Below are 15868 nucleotides of genomic sequence, written 5' to 3' on the forward strand. Positions count from 1 at the left end.
TAGGTGATAGTTTTTCTGATTTGAGGAACTCAGTCCATTAAATTCTAGAGCAATTCAGTTACACTTCAGTATTCATTAACAATGCAGTGGAACTCCACACTGCCACCACTTTATATGATTTTGCTATTTTAATTTAGTTTAATTTATAAATGCACATGAGTACATAAGTGTTGTTCTTTTTACAAACCTAACCAAAGAATTAATTGTAAAAAAAAAATCCCTTTGAAATCCAGTCTAATATAGATCATTTGCTGCTAAGACTCTTTTCACACTGGCTTTTTTATACTTGTGCTATGTATAGAGTGAATCGAGAAATATGTAATAGAGATTCCCATCACTTTCTGTACTACCAAGCTGCTATACACTTGTGCCAAAAAGCCTTGGCATTTGTGGTTTTCAAAGTGTGAATAATGTGAAATTTGCTCTTTAGAGATTTTCTGTTGATCTTTTCAGACATAATCTCCAAGTGCAGGTGGGCATGACATACCTGGTGACACATTCAGACTATTTTACTAGATAATGCAATGCATTCCTAGAAAATAATGACACTTGGCAAAAAAGCCTGTACAGTTTGTTCTGACACTTTCCCTGAAGCCTTTTCTAACTCATTCTGTGATAGAGCACTACCCACAGAATATGTTTTTGAGTTACAGCTCAACAAGCCTTTTAAATGTATCAGTGTCGAGTGTTTTCTCTTCTAATTAAGTGGGCTTTTACTCACTTGGAGCAACTACTCTAACGGTGAAACCATTTTCTAAGACTTACCAACATTCACAGGTATTTCTATTCTCATTTCAGAGAGCCTCCAGTAATGCTGATAGCCCATGAAAGTTGGTATAAATATTTTTCTTCTCATCCACAGAGAAGTCTGCCTTTTGCTCAACCCATTTACAACTTCCACAAAATCGTTTTGGTTGGTTTTTTGTTGTAAGTTTCTGTAATAATATTTTAGAGGGTGTTCTTTTGATGAATACACATTCAGTTGCAGTTATCCTCTAAAGTGAAGTCTGCTGCAAGCTAAAAAGATCATGCATCACATAAATCTTATATATCACGTGTAACAGTTTCAAAACACAACAAAAAGTGCATCTCCCACAATTAACTCACTAGCACAAATCTCTGATGGAAAGAGCTGCTAATCCACAGTCTTGACTAAGTCCTAAGATACGTCTCTTTTGCTCGATGCCACTGCTAGCAACAGAGGCTGAAGCAAATTAATCCCATTGCTCTGTCTTAAAAGCAATACATCACTAAGGCCTAGAGTATCTCACTTCCAGTTCATACAGTTAATTTTTGGCTCTGGAAATTGAAACTAAACCTTGTTAGTTATCACTACAAATTAATTTTTTTGCATCTACAATATCCTTTGAGAGCATGGATACAACTGTCTTTTATCTGGAGAAAACTGAGAATAATAAATCGTACAAACATCATAAAATCATTCCATTATACATATGATCGATCTCAGAAGTGCAAATAGAAGTCATCCTACTCATCAATCTCCTTGGTTTTGGTGATACCAAGAGTAGCAGAGGGAGAGCTTCTTGTTTTCTGGTCCAATCTAAAGAAAATCAGTTCTGTAAAGACTGCCTTATCTGTGCAACTAGCTAATTCAGTATTCTGCTATGAACCAGGCTGTGACCAACATGACAGTATGGCCATCATCTCTCAGCCCCTTTGGTGACAAGCCTGATAATTCTCAGAAGTCCACTCTGCAAATACAGCTGCCAGACTGCTTCAGTCAAACTCACTTTATACAGGTACACAATCTCCAAGTAGATATACAAAGGAAATGTTTCCTCTTTGAGTTTGTTGATTTTGAATTTAATTACCAAACCAAAATCCACTTCCTATAAAGGCAGAGTGATTCTGTGACTTGGGGTCATCTTTTGTAAACCTTACACATTTTCCCTTATCAACTATTAAAATTTTATTACAATTTATACAATTCAAACAAATTCTGAGGGCAGCAATATGAATTCTGTATATGAAATATCAAGTAATTACTATAATAGTTATTTAAACAAGCTGACTAGTACTGACTATTCCCCTTCTCCCTCAGAGTGAAAAAGAAAGTACTATTGCATTACTTGTAATGGTACTGAGACATTATAATTAATACAATACAAAGAGTTCTTTTTGCTTTGCAGGTGCCAATAAGCAACCTCAAGGGAATATTCAAAAATCCTTGACGTGTTTAGAGTTTTATTGCAGGAAAACTGGATGATGTAAGTGCCTTTCACTTCATTCTCTTTCAGCTATGGTGCCTTTAGTTGCTTGCTTATACATATAAAACACACGTGCCTCTTTCTCATTTTTTCTCAGTCTTTCTAAACCACTTAATCAGATATTCAAAATATCTTGTATACTACTACGTCTGCACAGGAAAAATTGAAGGTACATTATGAAAGTTGCAAAGTCAAAAACTCCACAGTTGCTTTAATGGAGCTCTATTTTATAGGTGTTATGATACTGACTTCAGTTACACAATTACATTTTGTTTTTCCACAAGGCAACTTTGATTCCTTATCTAAGGATGCTTATTTTACAAGTTTCCTAATCTGCTAGCACAGATTTTTTTAATTTTTATTTTTTTCAGAGAATTAAAGAAGCAAACAAAACTCCAAGACCTCTTTGTGTGGCACCATGCAGATTGCAGTATTATTGTTCATTAGCAGAGTTAAAATTTTTAGTTAGAGAGAAAGGAGGTTCCTAAAATTTCAGTTAGTGGGTAACAGCTAATATCAGCAAATTATCCACCTCCATATGGTCCATCAATAGCAGGGAAAGAGGGTGTCATTTCAGGGTTGGTAGAAGTGGATGTAGGACCAGACTGTCCAAAAAAATTGAGAGTGGAAATATTCCCTGAATTTCCCTGATGTTCCCATCTGCCTCTCCTGTAGCTTTCACCATTTCTTTCATCAATTTGAGTGGCAACACAGTAAATCAGATCAGCTTGCTGATGTTATTAAAAGCTATCTCTGCGAAATAGTATTCAGTGTCTGATTAGATGTGTGAGTTGCATCAACTCTTCCCGTGGGTCCATACTCATTAATCCTTAAGCAAGAAAAGGACAGCAAGAGGCAGGAAAGAATGCATGTTCATGCTTTTCTGTGGCAGTGTGATCTTAAATCCAGTGAAGAGTCACCATAGTGACTCTCACAAATGTTTGTCGACAGCAGAAGATTGTTAGCGGTCAAGAAACCTGGGTTCAGGTCTAATTGCTGCCAGTGTAGACAGAGGACTTTATTTCACAACAGGTAGAGGTTTACAATCCTCAACCACTCAAATCTGTCTTGCTGGTCCTCTTTTTTTTTTCTTTAAAGTTTCAGTATGTTCTCTCTGTCGTTGAGTTACCGCCAAACTAGTATGACTTCAGTTGCAGGATTCTTCTGGCAGCTCCAGCCCCGCACTCCCCATTCTATATTTTTGGCTGTGGCTCATCACTGATTTCCTCCTCTGGTCAGAGTGCTTAGCAACTCTCAGGATGCCCTTGCTCCCTGCTCCCTGTTCAGTACAATTTGCTTCAAACACACACACACATACACACACAATCACAGTCTCTTCTCTCAGTCCTGCTATCAGTTTCCACAAGCTTTTTGCCTGTTTTGTTATCCTTGCCACTTCCCATTTCACTGTCTTTCATTCCTTCAACTCAGACTTCTTACTCCAGTTTCTTCATTTAGTTAATCTCAGGATTCTCTTTAAATTCCTGTTCTGCTTCAGCGTTCTCATCCACTAGATATCTTAGTCCCAAATCTCCCTTTCCTAAAGCTGATATCCTTTTCTTAATTTGCCAGTAACAATAACAAGTTGCCTCATCCTCGAAGTCTTTCCAGACTCCCTTAGTACGAGCTTTCGCTACGGTTTGGCATTTCAGAGAGATTGATTTTTCTTTTTTCCTTTTTTTTTCTTTTTCTGTATTTCATTCAGGTTCCTTCTCTGCTACTGGCTTGGCAGTATAAGAACACCAAAACCACAGAGAAGAGCCTTTTCAGCTCTGATGTCTGCTCCTGCAATGCTCTCTAGCAACCTGGAGCAGCAGTGACAGGGATCGTCCAGCTCAGCATCTCAGTACAGAAGGGCTCTTAAGAGACTGTAGCTGTCAAATTGTGGCAAGGCACTGCTGGGCATGTGCAAAGTGTGGTTCTCATAAAAGGCTTATCATTGTGGCAATTCATCAGGGAGATTACAAAAGGCTCGTCCCTGACACAAAAACTATTTTGCTGCCAAATTTTGAGTCCCTCAACCATATAAGAAATACATATGAGCATCTCATATATATAATTTTAGTATTTTAAGCAGGTCACAACAATTTAAAATAAATGCATTGAGAAGAAAGCATCACTTAACAACCAGTAATCTATTTATTACTCAGAAGAAAGTGAAGAAAAAAATACATAATATATTATTTTCCAGTGAGGTTTAGAAAAAAAACTGCTTGTAATCATCTAACATTTTTTACTATAGTGGTGAGAGGAAGACATTTCATTAGTCACTAATGAATAATTATTTTACATTGGAAATACTGTATAACTGTTTGTCACAACAGTTTTATTTCTATTTTAAAAGAGTTACATGCTAGCTTATTTTATTTACATTTGTATAGCTGAGAATATACAGATTGTCAGCTACCGCTTTTTATATGAGAACTGGTTTCTTGAGAAGCATCCTGGCTTTTTCCAGGTCTTGTCCACTAGATTCTTGTTATTTGCTTGAATTCTAATTGTTTGCCCATATGGAGTGTCTCGGTTTGAGACAATTTGGAGGGGCAGAGACCTCAGATGGAAGTCTCCTTCCTCTGATTCAATACCTCTCTGATTCTCTCCAATACAGAGAGAAAGGGGGAGAGAGAGATCAAATACTCCCAGATATAAGTGAAAAAATAACTCTTTATCAAGAATAATGCTAAACAATACTCATAAAACTGGGTTAAGCTAAAATTCCCAAGCTCCTGCCCAGGGGACCAAAACAAGATGGTGGCCAGCCTCCCCCCACCTGTTAAAACCTGGCAGGAATAGTTTGGAGAGTCAGTGCCGGAGTGAGTCTGCAATGCTGGCACAGCTGGTTGGAGCAGGGCTGGGACTGGAAGGACCCACAAGACACCCACCAGATCCAGTGCTGAGACCTGGTCACTGCAACTCCGATGGTGGTTGTAGTCCTGATCTGCTGAGGTAGTGGTAGAGGCCTGGGTGGTAGAAGTCCCATGGAGTGAGGTAAGGAGACCCTCAACCAACCCAGTGAAGTCCGAATGTGGTCTTTTATTGTGCTCTGGTGCCTTCCCTGGGGAGGGGAGATCGTCACTGGATGATTAATACTGGATCACGGGGCATTTCAAGAGTCTTTGACACCTTCCAAGCACAGGTGGATCCATTATGGCCATTATTCATCAGCAGAGATGAATATCTTCAGGCCATGTGACTGAATTGTCCTGATGTCTCCCTGAGGGGAGTTATCACCAATGAGTTATTTATGTAAGGACAAAGAAACAATACCCAGCTTGTAGCCTGAGGTGGCAGGCGTGCACGCCCTCTGAGTCATCAGCCTTCCAGTCTTTTCACACTTGTGGATACATTCTTCTCCTAGGAGAGTACCACCTTTAAGTCCCTCCCCGAAGTCTAAATTAGTAGGCATATTTGGAGAAAAGAGAAAAGAAAAGGTGGATACTAGTCTTTGTGTAACCCAGGACAGGAAGAAAATTGCCCTTTATATGAATTATATCAGTTGCATAGCTGTGTGTTATAAGACACTCTCTTATAAGGAAATTCCTCATTTTGGAAATGAGTGTTTTTTTGGCAGCCTGATAAATTATAGCTCATATGACATATTAGAGTCTCTATAATGACCTATAAATTTGTTATATAATTTCAAACAAAATTAACAGAAGGGTAAAGATCTCAGAGTTCCCTAAAATGTAGTGGAAATCAGTAGCAAGGTAACAAATCCCATTGTGTTACCACTGAGGGAAAGATATGTCACTGTAACGTGGATGTTTAGGGATAAAGGACTGAAAGCAATAGAAAAGCGGACTTCCTGAGTACTCTTTCTGCTCACAAAAGAATCTATTTCTACATAGCTTAACCCCCATCTCAAGCTAGGCAAACTAAAAAGTCATTTTTGTTATAGACAGCCTCAGTAGTTGCTTGACGTGTTCCATTATGTGTTTATTTTCACTTGCCTGTTATTTAAAAAAACTTAAAAGCCATCTGGACTCAAATTTGGACTTACCCTTTTCCAGAAGATTTGTTTCAGTTTGAGCTTCTTGGGGGAGGTTTCTTCTGAAATGAAATATAGAACTTTTGTGGGTTTTTCTTCCCCTGTGTTAGAATAAAACTAACTGACTAGTTGTTACATTCCAGTAATTTTGGATAAAGAATTGAATTTGGCAAGGTTATGACTCCTTCTTGAAAAATTCACTCAGTAATTATTAGGCCAAACAGCATTCTTTGGGCAAGCCTAGAGAGAATTGCTAGCTAAATATGATAACACTCTTCTGTTTCACATACTTCTGTTTTGTACAACTTCCCCTCCGAAGCAGCTTGGCACACTCCTGCCCAAATTTTAAGGAAAATGTAAATACTAAATGAAGCTACTGCTCCTTGTTGTGGTATGTGTTATATATTTCTACACATAGAAATACTGATAGCAGAAAAACAATCACTCCTTTGCTGTTGGTGTTTCTGTAGCTTTAACTTCAATTCTTTATTTTTCAGTCCCTTCAAATTTAAGGGCTTTATTAGTATTATTGATTTTCATGGATTTTAAGTGCAGCTCACAGTAAAAAACCACTGTTTAGGCTGAACTTCAGTAGTTAAGTTTCATGGCAATCAGTTTCCCTTCTTTTCAGAAAAGTGTTGTTAATGAGGATGTACATCTGGGACTTACATGTGGGATTGTCACATGAAAGATTCCTGATAGACAGTGGATGGTTTTGTCTGGAAAATAATGGCCTCACCTGGCACACCAGCATTTGAATCAGATAGTTGAGTAAATTGTCTGAGTAAACTTTTTGTGTGTGATAACTTTTCCACCTGGGCAATTCCTGGAAAATTAGCCCAATGAGAAGACAGTTGGTCTGATGAAAACCGGATGTCAAAATTGCTGTTATTTATGCTGTTATGCTGCTGTTATTTACATGATGTCAGTTAGCTTTCATACAGTTTAACGTATACACCTATTATATCACAATTTTACAACAAAACTGTAATAACTGTGGAGCGAAGTGAAGAGGAAGCCTACAGACGTGCATGTAATTGAGCAAAAGGGGAAATGTATAACTCTCAAGACTTGAATTCACACTGTCCAAGTGCTGTTGGGGTTTGATGACTTCAGGATGTTACTGTAAGTCATGTGTTTATTCTGGTAGTAGCCTGTCATGCGAACAGGCTTGTAACTGTACTCCTACTCCTGTTGTACAAATGGTTTTATTTGGATCATTACCTGTACTTGACTCCCCCTTATTTCTTCTCAGGATCTTTTAACATACTGCTTTCCCTGTGGAATTTTGCCAGTTTTGAAATATAATTATTATAAGAATGATCAGCACTAAAGTTTGGGCCAAAATGTATAAAAATATGAAAATATCTATGGAGTTTGATGTTACATGAGTTTTTTAGGAGAACTGTGTTTTTAGAGAGTCTTGTTCAGTTCCAGGTTTTTACCATAAACTTTAGCTGGATTCCTTGGTAGGTTAGAACTCTAGTACTGCAACACAGAACGCAACAGACACATACAATCACCAACATCTAGATTTGTTATATATGCTCATTAGATCCAACCACATTAAGGACATATGTAATTTATACAGTTACATTACATGCATAACTTATAACTTGATGTGACATGAGCAAATGGTAGGGAGAAACTTTCTAACTGTTGTCTGGTAGGACAGTTTCCACTGACATGCTCCCTCAGACTCTTCTTTTCCTGGGGAATAATGTAGTAGTCTACATTGTCTGTGACAAAACAATGAGATGCAAGCTCAGGTCTGTAAGTGCAGCACCATTTTATTCCAGTATTTTTCTAATACTAAGTGTCTTTCAGTTATGAAGAAAATTATCTATCTTCAGATGTATGCTTGGTCTTATCAGGTTTTAGCAGCCATCAGAATGACATTCTTTCAGTTTCTCAGCCTATTCCCATGATGCTGTCTCATGTCTAGAGATTATCCCTGAATATCAGCAGCACCTTTGCAGTGTATCACACCTCCCTGCAATGAACTTCCATTGCAGAAGTCTGTGACTGGAATGCCCTGTTGAATGGTTACAGGCTCTTCAGGAGGGATGGGCAGGGCAGAAGAGGTGGAGGGGTGGCACTGTATGTAATAGAAGGGTTAGGATGTACGGAGCTCACAGTTGGCAATGGCACAGTTGAGAGCCTCTGGGTGAGAATCAAGGGGCAAACAAGTAACGCAGATGTCATTGTGGGAGTCTGCTATAGGCCTCCAGGCCAGGAGGATGACACCAACAAATTATTCTTTGAGGAACTAAGGGACACTTCTAAGTCAACTGCCCTTGTCCTTATGGGGGACTTTAGCTTGTCAGAAATTAACCAGGGGCATCACACAGCTGGTACAACCTGGGCCAGAAGATTCCTAAAAGACATGGACGACAACTTTGTGAAACAGGCCTAAGGGACTCAATTTGGAAAGATGCCCTCCTTGATCTGTTACTTGTCAACAGAGTGGATCTCCTAAGCGAAGTGGAGATTGATGGCCATCTTGGCCACAGTGACCACAAAGTGATTGAGTTTAAAATCTCTGTTGACAGGAGGAAAAGTGCCAGCAAAACTTCAACTTTGGACATGAGGAGAACAGACTTCAGGCTGCTCAACGAATTAGTAAGTAAGGTCCCCTGGGAAAATATTTTTGCAGGTGCTGGGGTCCATCAGTGCTGGTCACTTTTCAAACATCACCTCCTAAGGCACAGGAGCAGGCAATTCCCAAATGTCAGAAGTCAAGTAGGCAAGGCTGGAGGGTGGCTTGGCTGAGCAGGAATCTTCTCTTGGAAATAAGGCAAAGTAGGAAGGTGTATGCCTGATGGAAGCAAGGTCAAGTGACGTGGGAAGAATTCAGAGATGCTGCTTGCACTGTAGGGAGAAAATCCATGAGGCCAAAGCTCAACTGGAGCTGAAGTTGCCAGAAATGTGGGAGGCAACAAAAAGAGTTTTTTCAAATACATTAATGGCAATAGGCAGTATAGAAATATCATCATCCTGTTCCAGGATGAGGATGGTCACCTCACAAGCACGGACAGAGACAAGGCAGAGATGTTTAACACTTTCTTTGCCTCTGTCTTCAACATGGATGATGGACCAAGGGGGTCTTGGCACCCTGAGCTGGAGGACCATGACTGCGAGAAAGACCAACTCCCAGTGGACCCTGAAATTGTGTGGGATCAGCTGCTCCAGCTGGATTCCTGCAAATCTATGGGGTCTGATGGGATTGATCCCAGAATCCTCAAGGAGCTGGGTGATGGCACTGCACAACCTCTCCCAATGATTTTTGAGCAGCCTTGGGAATCTGGAATGGTTCCAGATGACTGGAAGCTGGCAAAAGTTGTCCCAGTTTTCAAGAAGGGCAAGAAGCAGGAACCCGAAAACTACAGGCCTGTCAATCTCACTTCATTGCCTGGTAAAATTATGGAGAAGATTATTCGGGGAAGTATTGAAAAACACCTGAAAGACAACAGTGTCATTGATCACAAATAGCATGGCTTCGTGAGAGGAAAGTCCTGCTTATCCAACCTGATTTCCTTTTATGACAAGGTAAGCCACCTAGGTGATCAAGGAAAGCCAGTTGATGTCATCTTTTTGGCCTTCAGTAAAGCTTTCGATACTGTCTCACACAGGATCCCTTCTGGACAAAATGTCCAGCACAGCTGGATAAACACATCATGTGGTGGGTGAGCAATTGGCTCATGGGTCAGGCACAGAGGGTTATAGTGAATCAGACATCAGATTGGCAACCTAGGGTTCCACAGGGGTCCATCTTGGGCCCTGTGTTCTTTCACATCTTCATTAAGTACTTGGGTGCAGGACTGCAAGGCATACTAAGCAAGTTTGCAGATGACACAAAACTGGGAGGAGCTCTTGACTCCCTCAAAGGCCGGGAGGCCCTGCAGAGACCCCGACAAATTAGAGGAATGGACAATCACCAACCATGTGAAATTCAACAAGGGAAAGTGCCAGATTCTATACTTGGGATGGGGCAACCCTGGATGTACAGACAGACTGAGGAATGAGAGGCTGGAGAGCAGCCCCACAGAAAGGGACCTGAGAGTCCTGGTCGACAGCAAGTTGAATATGAGTGAGCAGTGCCCTGGCAGCCAGAAGGGTCAACCATATCCTGGGGGGCATCAGGCAAAGCATTGCCAGCCAGCTGAGGAAGGGGATTGTCCTGCTTTGCTCTGTACTGGTGCGGCCTCACCTTGAATATTGTGGCAGTTTTGGGCACCACAGTGTAAGAAAGACATTAAGCTATTAGAGTGTGGCCAAAGGAGGGCAATGAAGACAGTGAAGGGCTTTGAGGGGAAGCTTTATGAGGAGTGGCTGAGGTCACTTGGTCTGTTCAGCCCGGAGAAGAGGAAGCTGAGAGGAGACCTCATCGCAGTCTTCAATTCCTTGTGAAGGGAAGAGGAGGGGCAGGCACTGATCTCTACTCTGTGGCGACCGGGGACAGGACCTGAGGGAATGGTCTGAAGCTGTGCCAGAGGTGGTTTAGATTGGATATTAGAAAAAGTGTGAAGGACCAGGAATCAGAATGGGGAAAATCTCAGAAGTGGAAAAAGATGTACAGTGATTGAAAGGACTTTATGATACAGACTTTACAGTTGTTATGTATATACACATTGTATGCTTCCCCAGAATTTGTATTTCCCGGGCATGTCCTGGCCTGTTCACCTCCCTGCTCCTCTGTTTCTCTGCCGATTGGCTGGAGAAGCTGCAGAGAGGGGACAGCCTCCATTCGCCCCTTCTCTCTCCGGTTCCTCCCATGTTCCTCCCTCTTTTGCCCGTGCCCCTATCCTGGTTTCTCCCCCTGCTTGTCTGTCTCATGCTCCGCCCTATGTTCTGGCCCTTTCCCCTCCCGAGGTGATAAAAGACCGGGTGCACGCGTGAATAAAGCATTCTACCTGCATCCCATCCTCGTGTCTCGGACTCGTGCAGTGCCACGGTCCCACCCCCCTTCTCAGACCACAGCAAAAAAGGTTCTTCACTCAGAAGGTGGTTGAGCACTGGAACAGGCTCCCCAGGGAAGTGGTCACACCACAAAACCTGACAGAGATCAAGAAGTTTGGACAATACTCTCAGGCACACGATGTGACTCTTGGGGCTGGTCCTGTGCAGGGCTAAGGGTTGGACTTGATGATCCTTGTGGGTCCCTTCCAACTGAGCATATTCTGTGATTCTGCAGAAGTAGTGAAATACTTCTATCTCTGAATATAAAGGAGACTCTTCAAGACTTCATCCCTTGAATCCAGAACACAATTGTGGATGAGATGGATCAGGAGCCAATGAGAGAGAAAAATACTTTAGACACTTGAGTTCCCCAGCAGACTGTGAAGAAATGTGCACCTGGAAAGAAAATATGCATAAGAGTGCACAAACTGGCTAGACCCTGTAGATGACTCTTTAAGTGTGAGTGATATCAAACTGAGTGGGAGGAATGGTTGTTTTTGCCTGTTTATGTCTCTGATGAGCACAAACACTTCTGCTTATGATCAGTCTTTTGCCCTTGGCTAGCAATTTCCCAGAGTAGCATCATAACACACGCAGTCTCCAGATCAGTCACATGATTTGTTTGCGATGATTAGATTTACTTTCTCTCCCGAATAATATGTGACTAAAGCCAAGGACAAAGATAGGTACATTCTCTATACCATATAGATTTTTTGGCAAAGCAGTTATCTGTTTGCTTCTGAACCATGTCGTATTTCTTTCCTGGTATTTCTTCGGTCTCACACCACCTAATCCATGTTTACTTCTACATCTCCATTATACAAAACTTAGAGGTACTTGAAAAAAGCCTGATATGGAATGATCTGTGTTTGCAGTAAAACAGGATTATCTTGAAATAATGTGTAATCCATTTTAGTAAGCATACCTCTGCAAATTTCACAATGATGACACATTTGGGAGGACAAAGCAGAAGTTAAGGCCTAAGCCCAAGATAGTCACCACCATATGCATGAGTATCAGGTATGTGTCATAGATAGTTTCCATATTCACTGAATCAGCTTCTATACCCTTTGATGTAGATTTCTACATCTCTTAGGTAAGTGATCCACAGGTTCCAGGACCACGGGTAGCATGCAATTTAATGGGAAACTTCCTTATTCTTATGGTAAAAATACTTATGATTGTAGTAAATAAATAGCAAATAGATAACACCATAAGCTGGAGTGTTCTAAGTGCAGTCATAACCCTAGAGGCACTGAGGAAGCATGTGTCCTTTATGTCATGGGCATGATGTCATCATGACAAAAAAAAAAAAAAAAGAAAAAAGAGAAAAGAGTTGATGTCAAGTCAGGACTGATGGCCTTGAGCATGTTCAAATTTGCTCTGACACACTTCATCTACTACAGAACTACAGGTATAACCTCTGAGTTATATTCTCTGACTACCTTTCTTCCAGTCCCCTCCTATTTTGTAGTTTCTTCTATCTTTCTCACCTTTTGAATCACAAACAGAAGCTGTCTTCTTCCTCCAGAGTCTCTTCACTTCTTTTGCTGAGGAAATATGCTCCTCCCCAACTTGTCCTAACTGCTTTACTTTCTCTGCCCCACTTATTTGCTATCCACACTTTTCTAATACTCTAATCTTAGGAGGATAACAGACACTTTTCCTTGGCAAATTAACATAATGATTAATGATATGTGCTTGTCCCAACCTTTTAGTTACTTTGAAGATTTGGTGGAGTTTCTGGTCACAGAAAACACTCTTTCTGTAAGTGAATGAGAAAATGGTTATAATCACCATTTGATTACAACAGCAATTTCCTGATTTCATTTTACAATGAAGTAAGAAATTTAAAATGAGGGTAGAAGTCCTCTGACTTGTCAATGTAAGTGACCCAATTATGTAGCTACTTTGGCACCTGGTTCAGCTAAGCAAAAAATAATTTATTTCTCCTTCTTCCTCTTCTTCAGAAAAAAAAACAAAAACCAGAAGTGGCAAAGGAGGGTAAAGAACTGTTCAAAAGTGAAGTGCTAACTCTGGGGAAGATCCTACCTACTTCATTAGTCCATATTGCTCTTGGATACCTACCAGTTTAGCTGGTTCCTAATCTGTCCAGTAGGGACTGAGTCTAGAAATTAATTAGGAGGATATTCTTGGTAGTGGTCAATATTGTATTCACTGCAGGAGGAAAAGGAGAGAAACAGGGTGAGAACTTGGCAGTAAGTAGCCTTTATTGATTAAACAGAGCTTGTTTCTATGATCTACTTGTTTGGCAGTCTGCTCGAGGTCACAGAGCTTTAAAAATGACTGCTTTAAAGCTCTAATTTTGCAAGCTCATCTGGTGAGTCGATTCTTGATAACACATGAAGCCCCATTAACATCAACAGGATTTTGTGCAGATGTAAGAATTGTCTCCAGAGAATCTGCCCAGTAGTCAGCAGTAAAGATCATTGTTGAAAAACTTATTTTTTAGCAACCAAGTATGTATTTATCCTACATATAATAACATTTTCTACATTCTTTGGAGAATTCCAATCCATCCACTGGAACATGTTGATTCCTAATGCCAGTTATAAAAGCTAAACCAGTGACATCACAAACAATTATAGAGATGAACTGAAATACAGTTTTAAAAAAAGCTAACGGGTCATGGGTGTGCCATTTCAGTAGTGCTGAGAGAGAAAATATGTTTGTACTATTTCAATCTTTAATTAGGGGGAATATGATTTTCATGAGAGGCCAGACTCATTGTGAGGATTGAATTCTATATTCCATCTTTCCACTTTCCAGAGGGAGTGGAGGCTGTGCTTTTGAAAGTGGATAGAAACTTCCTCCCCTCCCCCTCAGCTTAGTCATTTACTCTGACTTTGCAGAATTGTGACTTATGCAATATCAGAGCTGCAAATAGTTCTTCCATTCCCCTGTCCTGATTATTAGGTCACTGTTCTAACAGTGATCTGGATCAAAGGTAGGTGTGTTTTGAGAACCCTCCCTTATCAGACCTTTAATATCAAGTTGCAACTAAATTGGCATATTCATAGAGTAAGACTCCTTTGAGAAAGCTCTAACTAAGAAGCCAATGGAAAGTTGCTTATTAAAAATGCACAAAATGGTTCACGTTTCTCTTATAATGCCCTAACATTTCAGATAAAGTATCTCTAGCTGAAGATAGCAGGGTATATTTCAAAAAGTTTTTTTTCTGAAAATAGGATTTAAGATTCATGCATGATGATTACACTCTCTATTTTCTGCCTCAAACAAATTAATTCAAGATACTTTATAGGTTGCTTGGTTAAATTTTTTGAACATTTTCTACAATAAGCATGGTGAATTGCTAAGTCTGTGGAGATTTCCCTAACATCCAGATGGCTGCTGTAATGTGATTTTTTTAAATACTACCAGTACTACCAAAATGTTTTCATCGTATTTATCCTTGGCCAAGGGCTGGTAGCCATTACAAGTTAACAACTACATGAGTAAGATAAAATTTGATCTGACTTAATTTCTTCTTATTCCAGTGATCTAAAAAATATTTATTTACTCTGAGCTAGTCAGATAGATCTCCATTACGGTCAGTGGATAGAGTTAGGAACTTCAGAAAGGACTCAGCTGATGCCCTTCAGACATTTATTCTACATTTTGATTAATCATAGTTAGGAAGTTCCAGTCTCTCTCTATGTTGACTATAGAGGGAGCCTTGACAACTCACTTAGATAGGAAGAGTCTAGCTTTTATGTGATTAGTATTAGTGAGCTGAATCCCACCCTTACAGAGATCAGAAAAACAGCAGTCTGATGCTTTTTAATGCTTTTGCTTCTAATCCTTTGATGGAAGTCACACAAGCATATTAGAATCATAGGATTATAGAATACTAAGGACTGGAAGGCACCTTAAATATCATCTAGTCCTAACCCTCCAGCCATGGGCGGGACGCCTTCCACTACTTCCACTAGACCAGGTTGTTCAAGGTCTTATCCAGTCTGACCTTGAACACTGCCAGGGTTGGGGCATGCAACCTCCTTGGGCAACATGTTCCATGTCTAACCACCCTCACAGTAAAGAATTTGTTCCTAATATCTAACCTAAATTTCCCCTCTCTGTTTGTACCCATTACTCCCTGTCCTATCACTACAGTTCCCTACAAAATGTCCCTCTCCAGCTTCCCTGTAGGCCCCCCTCAGATACTAGAAGGTTGCTCCACACAACCTTCTCTTCTCCAGACTGAACAGCCCTAACTTTCTCAGCATGTCTTCATAGGGGAGGTGCTCTGATCCTCTTACCAACCTTGTGGCCCTCCCCTGGGCTTGCTCCAATGGTTCCATGACCCTCTTATGTATTCTAACTGTGTAACTTCAAAAAATAAAAATAGCATTAAAAAAATATCCATAACCAGAAACCTTGCTGCTCTCACAGATGTTTTTATATCAAATAATGAGATGATTCCAGTTTACCTTCAAGAGTTGTGTTTAAAGAGTATTAACTATGCATTTGAACAATATATAGAACAGACCATTTCAAATCTCTGGGAATGTTAACTGAAGTATCCATTTTTCTTAACGATTCTGTACATCTGAAAACTATCATACACTGCTGATCCATTCTCATCTCCTAAAATGGTGACACAGAGATGCCTAAACTTTGATTTAGGCACCCTATGAAGGGATGCATTATTATTCAATACATTTATATATAT

General features: G+C 40.2%; 1 long non-coding RNA gene across 1 annotated transcript in view; it reads right to left on the minus strand.

Annotated features, from left to right (window-relative positions):
• Positions 1-5633: 5633 nt before the first annotated feature.
• The window catches only part of LOC127476327 (uncharacterized), a 51442-nt gene continuing 41207 nt past the window's right edge, over positions 5634-15868 (minus strand). Inside the window, exons 2-3 of the long non-coding RNA XR_007906564.1 lie at positions 13264-13353; positions 5634-6278 (exon numbers count right to left, since the gene is read on the minus strand). This is a non-coding gene — a long non-coding RNA (uncharacterized LOC127476327). The remainder of the gene's footprint in view (positions 6279-13263; positions 13354-15868) is intronic.

Source organism: Manacus candei, unplaced genomic scaffold (assembly GCF_025592945.1).
Source record: "Manacus candei isolate 608988 ecotype Guabito, Panama unplaced genomic scaffold, ASM2559294v1 h1tg000049l, whole genome shotgun sequence".
Lineage (NCBI taxonomy): Eukaryota > Metazoa > Chordata > Aves > Passeriformes > Pipridae > Manacus > Manacus candei.